Source organism: Erinaceus europaeus, chromosome 14, assembly GCF_950295315.1.
Source record: "Erinaceus europaeus chromosome 14, mEriEur2.1, whole genome shotgun sequence".
NCBI classification, from domain to species: Eukaryota; Metazoa; Chordata; class Mammalia; order Eulipotyphla; family Erinaceidae; genus Erinaceus; species Erinaceus europaeus.
In genome coordinates, this window is record NC_080175.1 from 95,366,285 (window position 1) to 95,379,962 (window position 13,678).

The following is a 13,678-nucleotide window of genomic DNA, read 5'->3' on the forward strand; positions in this document are numbered from 1 at the left end:
AAAGAAAAACTAATAATTATTAATGAGTATCACAATTCATTAATATTTTCATCTAGGTTTCGAGACCAAGTTTTAGTTTTCAAAGAGATGAGTAAGAATTCTTTTGTTACAATTCTCAAATAAACATACCCTATTTCTTTCTCGAGAAGGTTTTGTATTATATAAGCCATCTACACCTCCCCTAATATTAACAATATAAAGAAGTAGTATGGGGCCAGGAGGTGGTGCGCCTGGTTGAGCGCACAGGTTATAATGAGCAAGAGCCCAAGTTCAAGCTCCCGGTCCCCACCTTCAGAGGGAAAGCTTCACAAGTGGTGAAGCAGTGTTGCAGGTGTCTCTCTCTCTCTCTCCCTCTCTATCACCTCCTTTCTTTTCAATTTCTAGCTGTCTCTAGCCAATAAATAAATAAAGATAATTAAAATTTTTAAAAAAAAATTATGGCTCAACATGGGCACATTTTATTAGAATGAAAAATTCTGGAGACATTTTATTTTAGGAAGATCTCCATCATTAGGCTTTCATTGTGTCTCCAAAAATTAAAAACAAAACAAAACATTAAAAGTTATCTTCCTTAGTGTTTAGTGACCACTGATTTGATTAAAGATGGAATTTGGAAGTCGGGTGGTAGGACTGGTGTAAGGATCCTGGTTCGAGCCCCTGGCTCCCCACCTGCAGGGGAGTCGCTTCACAGGCGGTGAAGCAGGTCTGCAGGTGTCTGTCTTTCTCTCCCCCTCTCTGTCTTCCCCTCCTCTCTCCATTTCTCTCTGTCCTATCCAACAATGACAACATCAATAACAACAACAATAACAACTACAACAACAACTACAACAAGGGCAACAAAAAGGAAAATAAATAAATATAAAAAAAAAACTTTTTTAAAAAAAGATGGGCTTTAAACCAAACATATGCCATTTCTTCTGGTATAAAAATAGTAAGACTGAGCAGTAGCCAAACATTTGTGATTTCAGCTCTGCGACTTCCCAGGAGTGTAGCTACAGCCAAGTTCGTTCATCTATTTGGGAGATAGCTTATTTCCTCCACATCAAAAATAAAATAGTTTCCTTAAGTATTGTCAACTTTCTCAAGAATATAACAGAGACATAATTTTGTTCCCTTGTCCATATTATTCATTCATCCCAGATCTTTCATGAAAGTAAAATCCACAACTGACTAATTCTTTCACTATGCATAGTATGTATTCATAGTCAACTAACAAAATATTCGAACAGCCACAGTTGAATTATAATGTTATGATATTTAATGTCCGATAGACAGACAGGCTGGCATTTTAAATTGATAGCAGCTATTCTATTTCTGGGATTTAGAAAAAGAGATGTGTAATGTTAAATGCCATTTTTCTCAGTTATATTGGAAATTGGCACAAATTTGTGAATTTCAATTCTCTCAAGTATGAAATAGGAATACTAAAATCATTACTTACATCAAGATTGAATTGAGAAAGTAAATGTGATTAAAAACATCTGGCAATTCCCTGATGTGAAATAAGAGTCACTTCTACTCCTAAAGCTTTCTAGATATTTAGGAATTTTAAAGGTATTCAAAACCACTCTTTAGTTAACATTTTAGGCAATACTAATTTGGAATAATTCATTGGGGAACTAGAGTGAAAAAATAATGTTAGACAAGAATCACAAAAGGAATCCTAACTAAATAAACTGTTTTAATTTATAAGAATGAATCAGATGATTCAACTAGATAATATCAAAATCCCTACATAGGACTGAAAAAAATTAAATAAGTATGTATCCACAAAACCTCCAAAGAACCCTCTGAAAGATTGAATGGTTCATATCAAATATTCCATTTAAGGTTACACTCCATACACTTCATCAATCTTTTAGTGGATTGACTTTGAAGCTCTATTAATACATCCCACACTCAAAGTTTTAATGGAGTTTAGAGGAACTCATCCAAATTTATAATAGTACATTCTCCCAAAATTAACTTAGAACCCACAAGCTAATGAAATGAATGCAGCTACCAGTTACCCAGAGGGAGTCAGCACCCATCAGAAGGGAGATATTCTGATGGATGAGCTCTCTCCCCCTGGTTTAGTCCTGGGAAACATGACCTTGCAGGCACATGACCTATGCAGTTAAAACCTCGTGTTTCCTTCCTCAAGAACACTGAATGCTAAAGAATTCAAATGGCATTGCAAAGCTCCAAAATGTATCAACCATATAACAAAAACCACAAGTTTCTAAGCGCAACAGCTCTGCCCAGTGCCTACTTTCATTTTAATACAGTGCTTCACAGTGTGCCACCTGAAGATATTTATTTACTAAAGCGGGCACAATTACTGCTTCAAGTAAACTACCATTACATAGTTAAGGTGCTAAAATGGGAACTGACAATCAACTATATTAAATAAAATTTCTTTCTTGAATTAAAAAGAAGGGAAAAAAATGAAATACCTGAGTTGCTCAACAAAGGATCTGTACACTTTTTGAACCTCAGCAAAATAAGTAATCAAGTGTTTGGTAAATGGGTCATTTGAGGGAAGACTACAGAGATGAATTTATTTACAACAGAGAACAGAAGGCTGACAAAGTGTGTGGTGGCAGTGCTGGAGACAGGGAGATTTACAATTTCCAACTATATTAAGCAATAGCATATGGGAGGTGTTATGCAGCTGTTCTATTTCTGCTCAAGAAATAGTTATGCTTAGGAGTTCCAGCAGCAGAAAGAAATAGGACCGATGGATCAAAGTTACAAATATCATCTCATCATTTAAAAAGAGCATTCTTAGAATTAGAACTGTTGGAAATTGAAATAGGCTCGTAGGAGGCAGCATGTCCTGGTGTGTATGGTGGTTCACTGAGCAGCCAGCCTTGGCCTGTCTCCGTTGTAATGGTATCCCATTTCAGAGTGAAAAGGAAAGACAGGAAAAAAAAAAAAAGGAAAAGAAAATAGAAATTGGGATTTCTACAACATCATTCTAGGAAACCTGCATCATATCTGCTAGAGATAGGAAAGATTTTGTTCACAAGGTTCCTTCATGGAATACTTTCCTTTATAAACAGAGGGCTTTGATAATACAAAGGGATGGTAAATAATTTTCTTACAAGTCATAGTAATTTCCTATTTTTTTTCTGTTGATAAGAAGAAAGAAGGAAGAAAACTAGAGAAGGATTCTAGTGATGATGAGAGACTTAGCAATAGTTTCAGATATCCCAGTAGAAATATCTTTGAGCTTTAAGAAGTAGTGTATAAAATCTTCAATTCAAAAACATTTTCCATTAGATATGTTAAGTTTTACTATCAATCCAACAAATATTAGCTAGTTACCAAGGAATAATTCATTATGAGTTCTCCTGATAAGATACCTCCCAAGTATGTATGTATATGTACTGATTGCCAAAGAGAGAAACAATGGAAGATTGTGAAATGCTGTTTCAACATTTATTGAACTCTACTTTGATTCTGTTTCTTTCATATGGTACCAGAGATTTAACCTAGGGCCTTACCCATGCAAGACATGCACATAACCACTTGGGCCTCTCCTTTACCCTCAGTTGATTATAATAATTTAGTCAGTTATTTACCAGAGATCATCTGGATAGAACTCTAATATGCTAATTGTATTCCCACTTAATATTTGCACTCCCTCTCCAACAAACACACACACACGCCTAGTGTAACTAACTGCCTTCTCTTGAATGGGAATAAGGACAGTGAATATGATGTGATAGTATTTCCATTAGGCTACATTACTAGGCGAGTTAGGGGGATTTTGCAGATATGCTGAAATATAGCAAATCGACTTTAATCCAAAAAGGATCACTTAAGTGGTACTGGTCTAATCCAGTGAATTCTGTAAAATATATCAGATATTTGAAGTAAAAGACATACTCTTGAGGTAAGTGGAGTGGGGGAAAGAATCTTTTAGAATAGGAAATAAGAGAATTGAATGGAAACCCAAGTGATTTTTGTTGATAAAAGACTGATTTCGAGAGGACATGGTATGAGAAAGGAAAAGAATACACAGAAATAAAAACTGGGGACAAGGGAGATGTGAGTCTGTAAAAGAAGTGCAATGCAACATTTGAGGACTGTGATCATGAATCTAAGTCAGTCTTGTTGACAACTGTCTTAAAGACTTCCTTTTCCTGTCAGGACATAGTTATAGAGACATTAGGAGTTTGAGTGGATGCATAATTGGAGTTTTTCTAATAATTATGATGTACAATAAAGAAGCAAATAAATAAGAAGTTACTACAAGGGACTGATTGCAGTTTATCATGAACACTAAATCAAGTTTAATTCAATATAGTCCTAAGGCTAATTAATAAGGAGAGAGGCATAACAGGATCAATAAAATTGATACCTCAGTCATTTTGCTTTTTCCAGTAAAAGTCCTTGAGGTGGGAGGCATAGAATCATCATATGTGGTAAGAAACTGGAATATTTGCAATTAAGGATCTGAGGGATATGGCAGTGACAGAGTACAGGTTAAGGCAGTGGGGCTACATGTGAAGATACTAAAAGGTGAGGGTTGGTGGAATCATTCACAAAAGAGTGAAGAAATGGCAGCAAGGTTTGGGACAAGATCCTGACACAGAAATATAGTGAGTGAGAAACTATAGCCAGAATATTAGAAAAGAGAGAGAGAGAGAGGAAAGGAGAAAAAGGAGGAGGAGGAGGAGGAGGAAGAGGAGGAGGAGGAGGAGGAGGAGGAGGAGGAGGAGGAGGAGGAGGAGGAGGAGGAGGAGAAGAAGAAGAAGAAGAAGAAGAAGAGAGAGGGAAGAGAGAGAGAAGAGAGGGGAGAGAGGGGGGAGAAAGGGGAGAGAGAAAGAGAAGAAAGGGAGAGAGAGGGGAGAGAGAGAAAGAGAGAGAGAGAAAAGAAGAAGGAGGAGGAGGAGAAGGAGGAGTATAAGAGAGAGCATACAAGGCAAAAGATGCCTTAGCAGACAGAGGACAATTGACGTTGAGCAAAGTAGGTTTGAAAGATGATGTTACACTTAAAAATGATTCAAAACAAAACAAAACAACTTCCCCTTCTCCCCAGCTTAATCAATATGAAGACATTCAGAATGAAGAGCTTTATAGAGATACATCTAAAACTGTCTTCTTTTTTTAATGCAATATTGGGAAAAAAAGGCAACATCTCACATTTCACAACATTTACTCCAGGGCTGGAGCCACCTCCCCTAGAAAATTTATATTTTATTGTTTGAGAGCAAGAGAGAAGAGAGAGGGAGAGAGGGAGAAAGAGGGAGAGAGAGGGAGAGAGGGAGAGAGGGAAAGAGAGAGAGAGAGAGAGAGAGAGACCCCAAAGCACTGCTCTACCATGAAGTTCCAATTATTTTGTCTACTGTCTTCTCACATATTAGGATACATCGGCCACCACTGAGACTCTTCCCAAGACTTACTACTTACACAGTTTTATCTTTACTACACCATGACCAAAGTGTCTATCCAACAATCATGATTCTCCTCTTTTTTAGAATGTATCTGTTTATTTGATAAGAAACAGAGAGGGTGTGAGGAAACAGAGAAGAAGAGAAACAGCTGCAGCACAGTTTCACCACTTGTCAAGTTTCTCCCACTTCCTGTAGGCGAGGACCAAGGACTGGAACCCAGGCCCTTGCAACGTGCACTCTGGTGTGGTACCAACTGATCCCAATCATTTTTTCTTAATACTATTTTTTTTTCCTAGCTTAGCTTATTCTGAGAATGTGATATGTAATGCAAATCACTCAAATATGTCAATCAACTGTCTATGGCATCAGTAAGATTTCTCGTCTTCTGGTTAACAACAGTACATCTCTTCATAACTGTGAAAATCTGGAGCTATCAAAAGTTAAACTCAGATTATCATCATCATCATCAATCATTGCCTCCAGGGTTATCGCTGGGGTTCGGTGCCTGCACTATGAATCCACTGCTCCTTCCTGGTGGCCCTTTTTCCCATTCTGTTGCTTTCCTTGTTTTTGTCACTGTAGTTTTTGCCATTGCTGTTTTTGGATAGGACAGAGAGAAATAGAGAGAGGAGGGGAAGACAGAGGGGGGGAAGAAAGATAAGACACCTGCAGACCTGCTTCACCGCCTGTGAAGCGACCACTCTTCAGGTGGGGAGCCCGGGGCTTGAACCAGGATCCTTGAGCTGGTCCTTGCACTTCAAGCCATGTGTACTTAACCTGCTGCTCTACCCTACCCCCCACTCCCGGCTGCCACTCAGATTATTTTTTAACTGCATGGCAGTTGATTTTTTTTTTGGGGGGGATGGGGGGGATCACCTGAGTGCTGCTCAACTCTGGTTTATGGCCGTGCTGAGGATTGAACCAGGAACCTCGAGCCTCAGGCTTGAAATTCCTTTTATATAACCATAATGCTATCTCCCCAGCCCAGGGAGATTAGTTACTTTATCCCTATTCACTTTAAAAATCATCTGTAGCAATTTATGTAACTCAAAGAGGAGTGTTAGCTATGGAAATCAGGCCCATGATAACTCCCAGTGTTAGCTCATCCAGAAAGGGGAGGGGAATAGTTTTCACCTGGCAAGGACTGATGTCAAGGTTGAGTTGATGCCTGATAATTTAATGTCAAGTTAGCCTTCAAATAATTTATGGAAACTATAAAGAAGAGATTGAGGATAAAAGAAGGGAGGGAAAGGCTTACTGGGGAGAAGCTTAAATCACGTCATTTTAGGTGTTGTCTTATTTCTGACCAATTTCTCTCTGGCTAATTCTCCCTGGTTTGTTCATTGTGTCAAAATCAGATGGTACCTTCCTCCTGCTGTTTCCTACAACAGCATCACTTCCAGTTTGTGTCTGCTACTAAAACTTGACTTCTGTGGTGGCATTGTCTTTTTAAATTCATCTTGGATAGTGTAGGTACTGTAACTTTGTTTTTGTTGAACTCCTGGCATGCTTATATATTTTGATGTATGAAATTAACCTGTGAGTTTTGTGCACTGTGGTCTTACACATACCACCACTGCTGGGCCAACTTTTGTCATTGTTTTCCAGAGAGAGACCACAGCACTGTTCCACAAGGTGGGGGACTTCAACCCAGTGTCCTAGTGACCCCATGAGGTGCTGGTGCTGAAAGCCAGGACCTGATTAATGCACAGTCAGCTCCTGCTTTGTGGCTTGCGTGAATTCCTGGGACCCAAGTTAGACTTCTGACTTCCTTCCTTACCTCAGGTATCTCACCTGATCTTGGACAGCCAGTCTCTGAACTATTCTGTAAGTGACTCCAGTCTGACTCAGAAGACACAAAGACAAATAAATATACTATGGAAATTTCTGGAGGAATCTTTTTTTTTTTTTTTTTCAGTAAAATGGGGCATATGAGACTGGAATGCTTATTTTATTTGTTTGTTTGTTTGTTTTTTTACCTCCTCTCTGTCTTCCTCCTCTCACCTGTTTCTTTCCTCCTCCTCTCCTTTCTCCTCTGGATTTTCTCCTCCCTCCTAACACTCTCTTCCCTCAAAGGGAGACAGCTGTCTTGCATTCCAGAGATAATAAGTAAATGCTGTCCAAACTCAGAAAATTCTGAGTTATCAGATACACTATTGTTTACATTACTAAGTCTGTATCAGTAATCAATCTCTGAATTTTTGTAAAATATAAAGCCTTTGTCTGGACTGCAAAATTAGCCAGAATAGTACCTAGTAGTTTCTCTTTATTGGAAGAAACGTTCAGGTATGCTCCTTTGAGGCTTAATCTGAGAATATTCAAATATTTCTCAGTATATCTTTTCACTGAAATAGTTCCCAGCTTTGAAAATGATAAGAGTTATGAGTGAATAAAGAATCAAGATGTGGCATAAGAAAGATATTGTCTATGTTTCTGGAGAAAAACACACTAACTGGTAGTTTGATTTTTTAAAAAATATTTATTTATTTTCCCTTTTGTTGTCCTGGTTTTTATTGTTGTTGTAGTTATTATTGTTCTTGTCCTTGTTGGATAGGATAGAGAGAAATAGAGAGAGGAGGGAAGACAGAGAGGGGGAAAGAAAGACACCTGCAGACCTGCTTTGCCTCCCCTGCAGGTGGGGAGCCACCAGGGGCTTGAACCAGGATCTTTAAGTTGGTCCTTGCGTTTTGTGCCATGTGCACTTAACCCACTGCACTATCGCACAAGTCCTGGTAGTTTGATTTTAAAAATCATGTTATTTATTTTTATTTTTTGATAAAGACAGAATTCGAGAAATGAGGGGGAGATAGATATGGGAGGAAAGAGGGGGGAGAGGGAGGGGAGGGGAGGGGAGGGGAGGGGGGAGGGGAGAGGGAGAGGGAGATCTAAAGTATCCACCAGGTATCCACTACTTATGAAGCTTTCCCCCTGCAGGTATGGACCAGAGTCCTTGTCACTGTATCACCTGCACTCAACCTGATACACCATCACCCAGGCCCCTGTAGTTTGATTTTTGTCTACATGAGAATGAAAAGGGGCTGATCTCAAATTAGTTTTAATCCTTAACTTTAAATAACAGCAGTAGTTAAGCATTACCTATCTTAGATACTTAATTATCCTTTGTATGTACATGTTATAAAGATTCTAAGGTAGTTCTGATATCTGCCTACCTAATGAAAATACAGTCATGAAGTTATGTTTCTTCCTGAGACTTTACCTAGACACATTTAAAAAAAATCAAGCTGTTTTCTTCTAACAAAGTCACAAGTCTATTTTGTATTGTACCTGACTTGCAATAATTGATGAATTTCTAGTGACACTATAAGTAATCTATGCTTCGAACGTGATGTCTTAAATGAACGCTGTTTTTTCTCCTTGGTATCTGTATATTGGAAATTTCTAAAATATTTAATATATATTTGGATATTTGCCAATATATAGTAGTTTTTTTTTTTCTTTTTGTCTAAATTCTGTTCTTCACAGCTCCTCAATCTCTTTATTCTGCGGCCACACCTCTGCTTCTTTCCTCTCCCATCATTTCCCCAAGTTAGTCTGTAATGATGGAGCATCTATCAGCAGTGACGGCCTGTCCACTCATTTACACTCCTGTAACTTCATAGCCCTGTTTCCACTGACTTCCTTTGTAGGAGCGAGGCAAGAATGCAGTGGTTTCACATGTAAATAAATAGTGTCTGTCATCTCATTCTCATATCAACATATTTTACAAAAGAATAAAGAGCTCTCAAAAAAAATTAAATTCCAGATTATTACCAAGATTGTGACAGATTGCGGTGATAAATAAAAGAATAGGCATGAGAAGGAAAATGACAACGTATGGAATAGTGACCGTCTTCTCCATGGTTACAAATATTCACAGGGGAAATTAATATAGTTTTCGAAATAGGGACAGAGGGTGACAAACCACTGTTATCTCATCATATTTAATACTTTCGCAATTCAGTACAGAAGGTAAAGTAGATGTTATTATCCTCAATTGAAAAATAGGTAAGTCGCAAAGATAATGACTAAAATATCGAGTTTAAAAGCTTATACACCCAGTAAATGAAAGGTAAATGTGCCTCTTCAACTCCAAAATTGCTATCCCTTGAATCACACTGTGTCTAAATTTCTCTCAGTATTACACTTAAAAAGAGATGAGAATAAAAAAATAAAAAAAAAACACAGAAGAGTAAAACCTGGACAGAAATATCCTCAAATAGTGTTTAGTTATGTTGATGAGAAAAAAGAACAAGCCTGACAGATACTGAAGAAAATCGTGTTATCTGAGGAGCTACTTTACTTATGTATTTATTCCTTAAACACAGCTTCTTGGAAGCCATTCAAAAGCAAACAGGATCTGAGCAGAGGCTCACCTGGCAGAGGGCATGAACGACCATGCATGAGGACCCAGGTGCATAGTCCAGGGCCCACCTTCAGGCAGGGCTTTAAAAGCCTCACCTGCAAGGTTTTCTCTCACTTCTTTGCCCTCCTCTCATCGTCTCTCTGTCTCAATGAGAAAAAAAAAAACAAGAAGAAAGGAACAGAATGGCCAGGAGCAGTAACATTGTGTAGGCACCAAGCCCCAGTCATAGCCCTGGTAGCAAAATAAAAAGTGAAAACTTAACACTACCTTTTCTTCTCACCTTTCTACCATCTTCAGCCACCATTGACAAGTCTTCAAAGCTCAGCATTGCAAAGATTTTTAGAAAGTGGAAGCAAACTATGGACAAGTAATATTTATTTTTTAAAGATATTTTATTTATTTATTATTGGGTAGAGAAATTGTGTGGAGGAGGTAGAGACAGAGAGGGAGAGGGAGAGGGAGAGAGAGAGAGAGAGAGAGAGAGAGAGAGGCAACCTGCAACACCATTCCACCACTCATGAGGCTTTCCCCCTGCAGGTGGGGACCAGGGGCTTGAACGTTGGTCCTTGCTCACTGGAACGTGTGCATTTAACCAGATGTGCCACTGTCTGGCCCTGATAAGTGATATTTCTGAGTTAATAGAGTAGTAACCTGGAGGATTGCCTCTTCAGCTAAGCACCACAACAGTATATGAGTGTTTAATTAGTTTGGGGAAAAGATTTTATTTGAATATAAGATTTAACTGCACTCAGAAGAGATATGGATTCCTACACAGTGAGATAAGTAGATATAAGAATTTACTGAATCATATTATTAATGAATCATATATAATGTTGTATAAAAGTCACAGTGTCATAAAATTCACCATTCTCTTACCTTATTGATTGCATGTTGTGGTAAAAAATAATAATAACTGATCACAAACATTAAGACAAAAAGCAAGTCAGTTCCCCTGGGGTTAGGATGAATGACTAACCACATGTTCCCCTATATCGTGTTCATCAACATCAACAACAACAACAATAAAACAAGGGCATCAAAAGGGAATAAATAAATATTTAAAAAATACTAATAAGAGAAAAGAAACCCCACCCAAATACCTGGTTGTGAGAAAAGTCATGACATATTTTTCTCTGCACAAAACCCATCTGGACCTTTCTGAAAGCCCAAGTTATAAGTCATGACTGAACAGAAAGGTTACTCAGAAGTCATATCATGTTTCCAAGTTAGCCACTGATGAAAGTTCATGTTACGGAGGTTTATCAGAGCCTAACAACTGCTCTTTCTATTGTGTGGACAGAAAAACCCAGTCAAATCCTCAGGTTTGAAGGCTGCTGTTCTCATTTACAGTAGGGAAAATTATTTTCCATCAGGTCTCCACAAAAAAAAAAAAAAAACACAAAAACATGATTTCAAAGTCATCTTTTTTTTTCACTCCTTCAGTTTGCCAAAGCACAGTGTCTACTGGTGGCCAACCACAGCAACTGCATGACTGTTTTTGTGTCTAAAAAACAAAGTTACCATGTAATGAAAGCACACTATGGAGAAGAAAAATCGTGTACAAATAAAAGGAACTGTGAAATAAAAACTTGCTGTAGAGAATTAAAAATAAGGGTTCGACATTTTATGTAAATATTTATATTGGAGAAGGTAATGTTGGTTTTAATGCAGGGTTAATGCTGGTTTTAATGCACGCACATCTGTTCAAAATAGGTATGACCGTAACTAGCCTTATAGGTTAGTATTGATTAATTACTAACTTAACTAACTTTATATAAAGTTGGAATTTTGTACGTGTGTGAGTCAATTCTTCTGGTTGATATCAATGGACAACACACACACACATACGCACACACACAGAAAGAGAGAGAGAGAGAAATCATGCCACCAAAGACTCCCCACTGCCTTAATACTCCCATGTGAGAGGTGTGGGTTCACACTGGGGCCAGATGCCTAGCAAGGCATGCACCTTACCCGGTGACCTCTGTCTCTGGCCCTAGATAGTTTTGAAGCCAGCACTGTAGGACAAAATCAATTTGACCAAATCAGTGATGCTTCAAACAAAAACTATTACTTTTGGGGCCTTGGCTGTAACTACAGATAATGCTCATTTTCAACAGAAAACAATAAAAGAGCAACTAGAGATGCAGATGAAAACCGCAGAACTTTTCCCTGTAGACAAGGGCACACATTCAACATCACGCTGTGCCTTACTTCAAGAGACTTGGAAGACCCAGTGGATGCCCATCCACATTTCACAGGTCAACCTCCCTAAAAACGAAAACATGCCTGCTCTTTACTTTGAGAGGACTGACCTATGAAGTATATTAACTGCAAGTGGAACAATAAACAAGACCACCCAAGGAACTCATTTTCTTTCCCATAGTCTAAAAATCTCCGACACACACGTAAGTGTGACAAGTCCATGTAGGTTTAAAACCTATAGTTAATTCGCGTAGGGATATATATCTATAACAGCTTGTGTAAAGTGGTTCTGCCTTATTTCTTTGTAGCTATCTGAATGTAATGAGCGTAGAGATAAGAACAAATCTATTTTTTGTGTGTGTGCTTTTTCAGAGTCAGCTTCTTTTAAACTCTGATGAATTCTTCCTTCTTGCTGTAATCTATTCACAAATGAAGTTTCATCAAATTCATAAGTAGCTCAAGTACTTCAAATATGGAGGCCTATCCTTTTCTCCTTAAGATTTTTTAACACATCCCTCCCTCCACTTTCTATTTATAGGTAATTATAAATGTCCTTTTAAGTCTATATAAGCTGTGTGTGTGTGTGTGTGTTAATAACTGATGTTCCTTCCCCACTATTCCATGACTCCAACTTCTTGCATTCTAGTTGTTTTCTACCTCACTAGAAAGCACTCCAAGCCCCCACAATGATATCATTAGGGCCATGATTCCTATACGCAACTATTTATTCACAAGCTCCATTCTACTCACTATGGAATCATCATATACCCTTAAGAATTTGGAACCTGGTGCCAGGCGGTGGTGCACCTTGTTGAGCGCACATGTTACAGCGCACAAGGACCCAGGTTCAAACCCCTGCTCCCCACCTGCAGGGGGAAAGCTTCACAAGTGGTGAGGCAGGGCTGCACGTGTCTCTCTCTGTCTCTCTCTCTCTCTCTCTCTCCCCTCTCAATATTCTCTCTATCTCTATCCAATAACAAATAAATACATACATTTTTAAAAAATATTTTTTAAAAAGAATTTAGAACCTACTCACATAAAACAAGAGTTGGATCTGATGCAGGCTGGTGAAACAACTCACTTGGACAGTGTGGTCCTCTGCCACGTACACAATCCAGGTTCAAACCAGGATCCAGTGCGCTGAAGGGACCTGCAGTGCTCTGGCCACTTTCACTCTCTCTGCTTCTCTGTCTCTCTCTGGAAACAACTGTTAGCTTGAGCTTTCCTCTTGTGATCACGTGTAGCTGTGGTAATGCAGGGATCTCAGCTGAGCATACTGGAGAAAAAAAGTTAGCTCACCAGCAAGTCCTCTCTTCCCTTATTTACTGGACAGTATTGACATCTTCCTTATCTCCGTTTCACTTCTGACCTCTACTTTGCTCTCATCTGTATGTACAACTACAGCTCAGGTGTGTGAGCTCCCTTCCTCTCAATCAGTCACTCCTGTCCTTCTCTCTAGACAACCCCAGTAGACTCTTCCCAGCCCTTCCTGCCTGTGGTCTTTTCTGATATTTTCAATTAATCTCTTACTTCAGCCATATGAAGCTACTTTTTCCCCCCCTTGGATTAGTTCTAAGTCTTTGTTAACTCAGTCTGCTTTTGTTGAGTGCCTCTTTCTTTCAGGGGCGAAGGAAGAGACCTAGGAGGGGCCATCTCACAGCACTACTCCCCCATCCATCAGGGTGCTTTACCACTGCCATCCTAGGTGCTGCTGTAAGGGGAGACC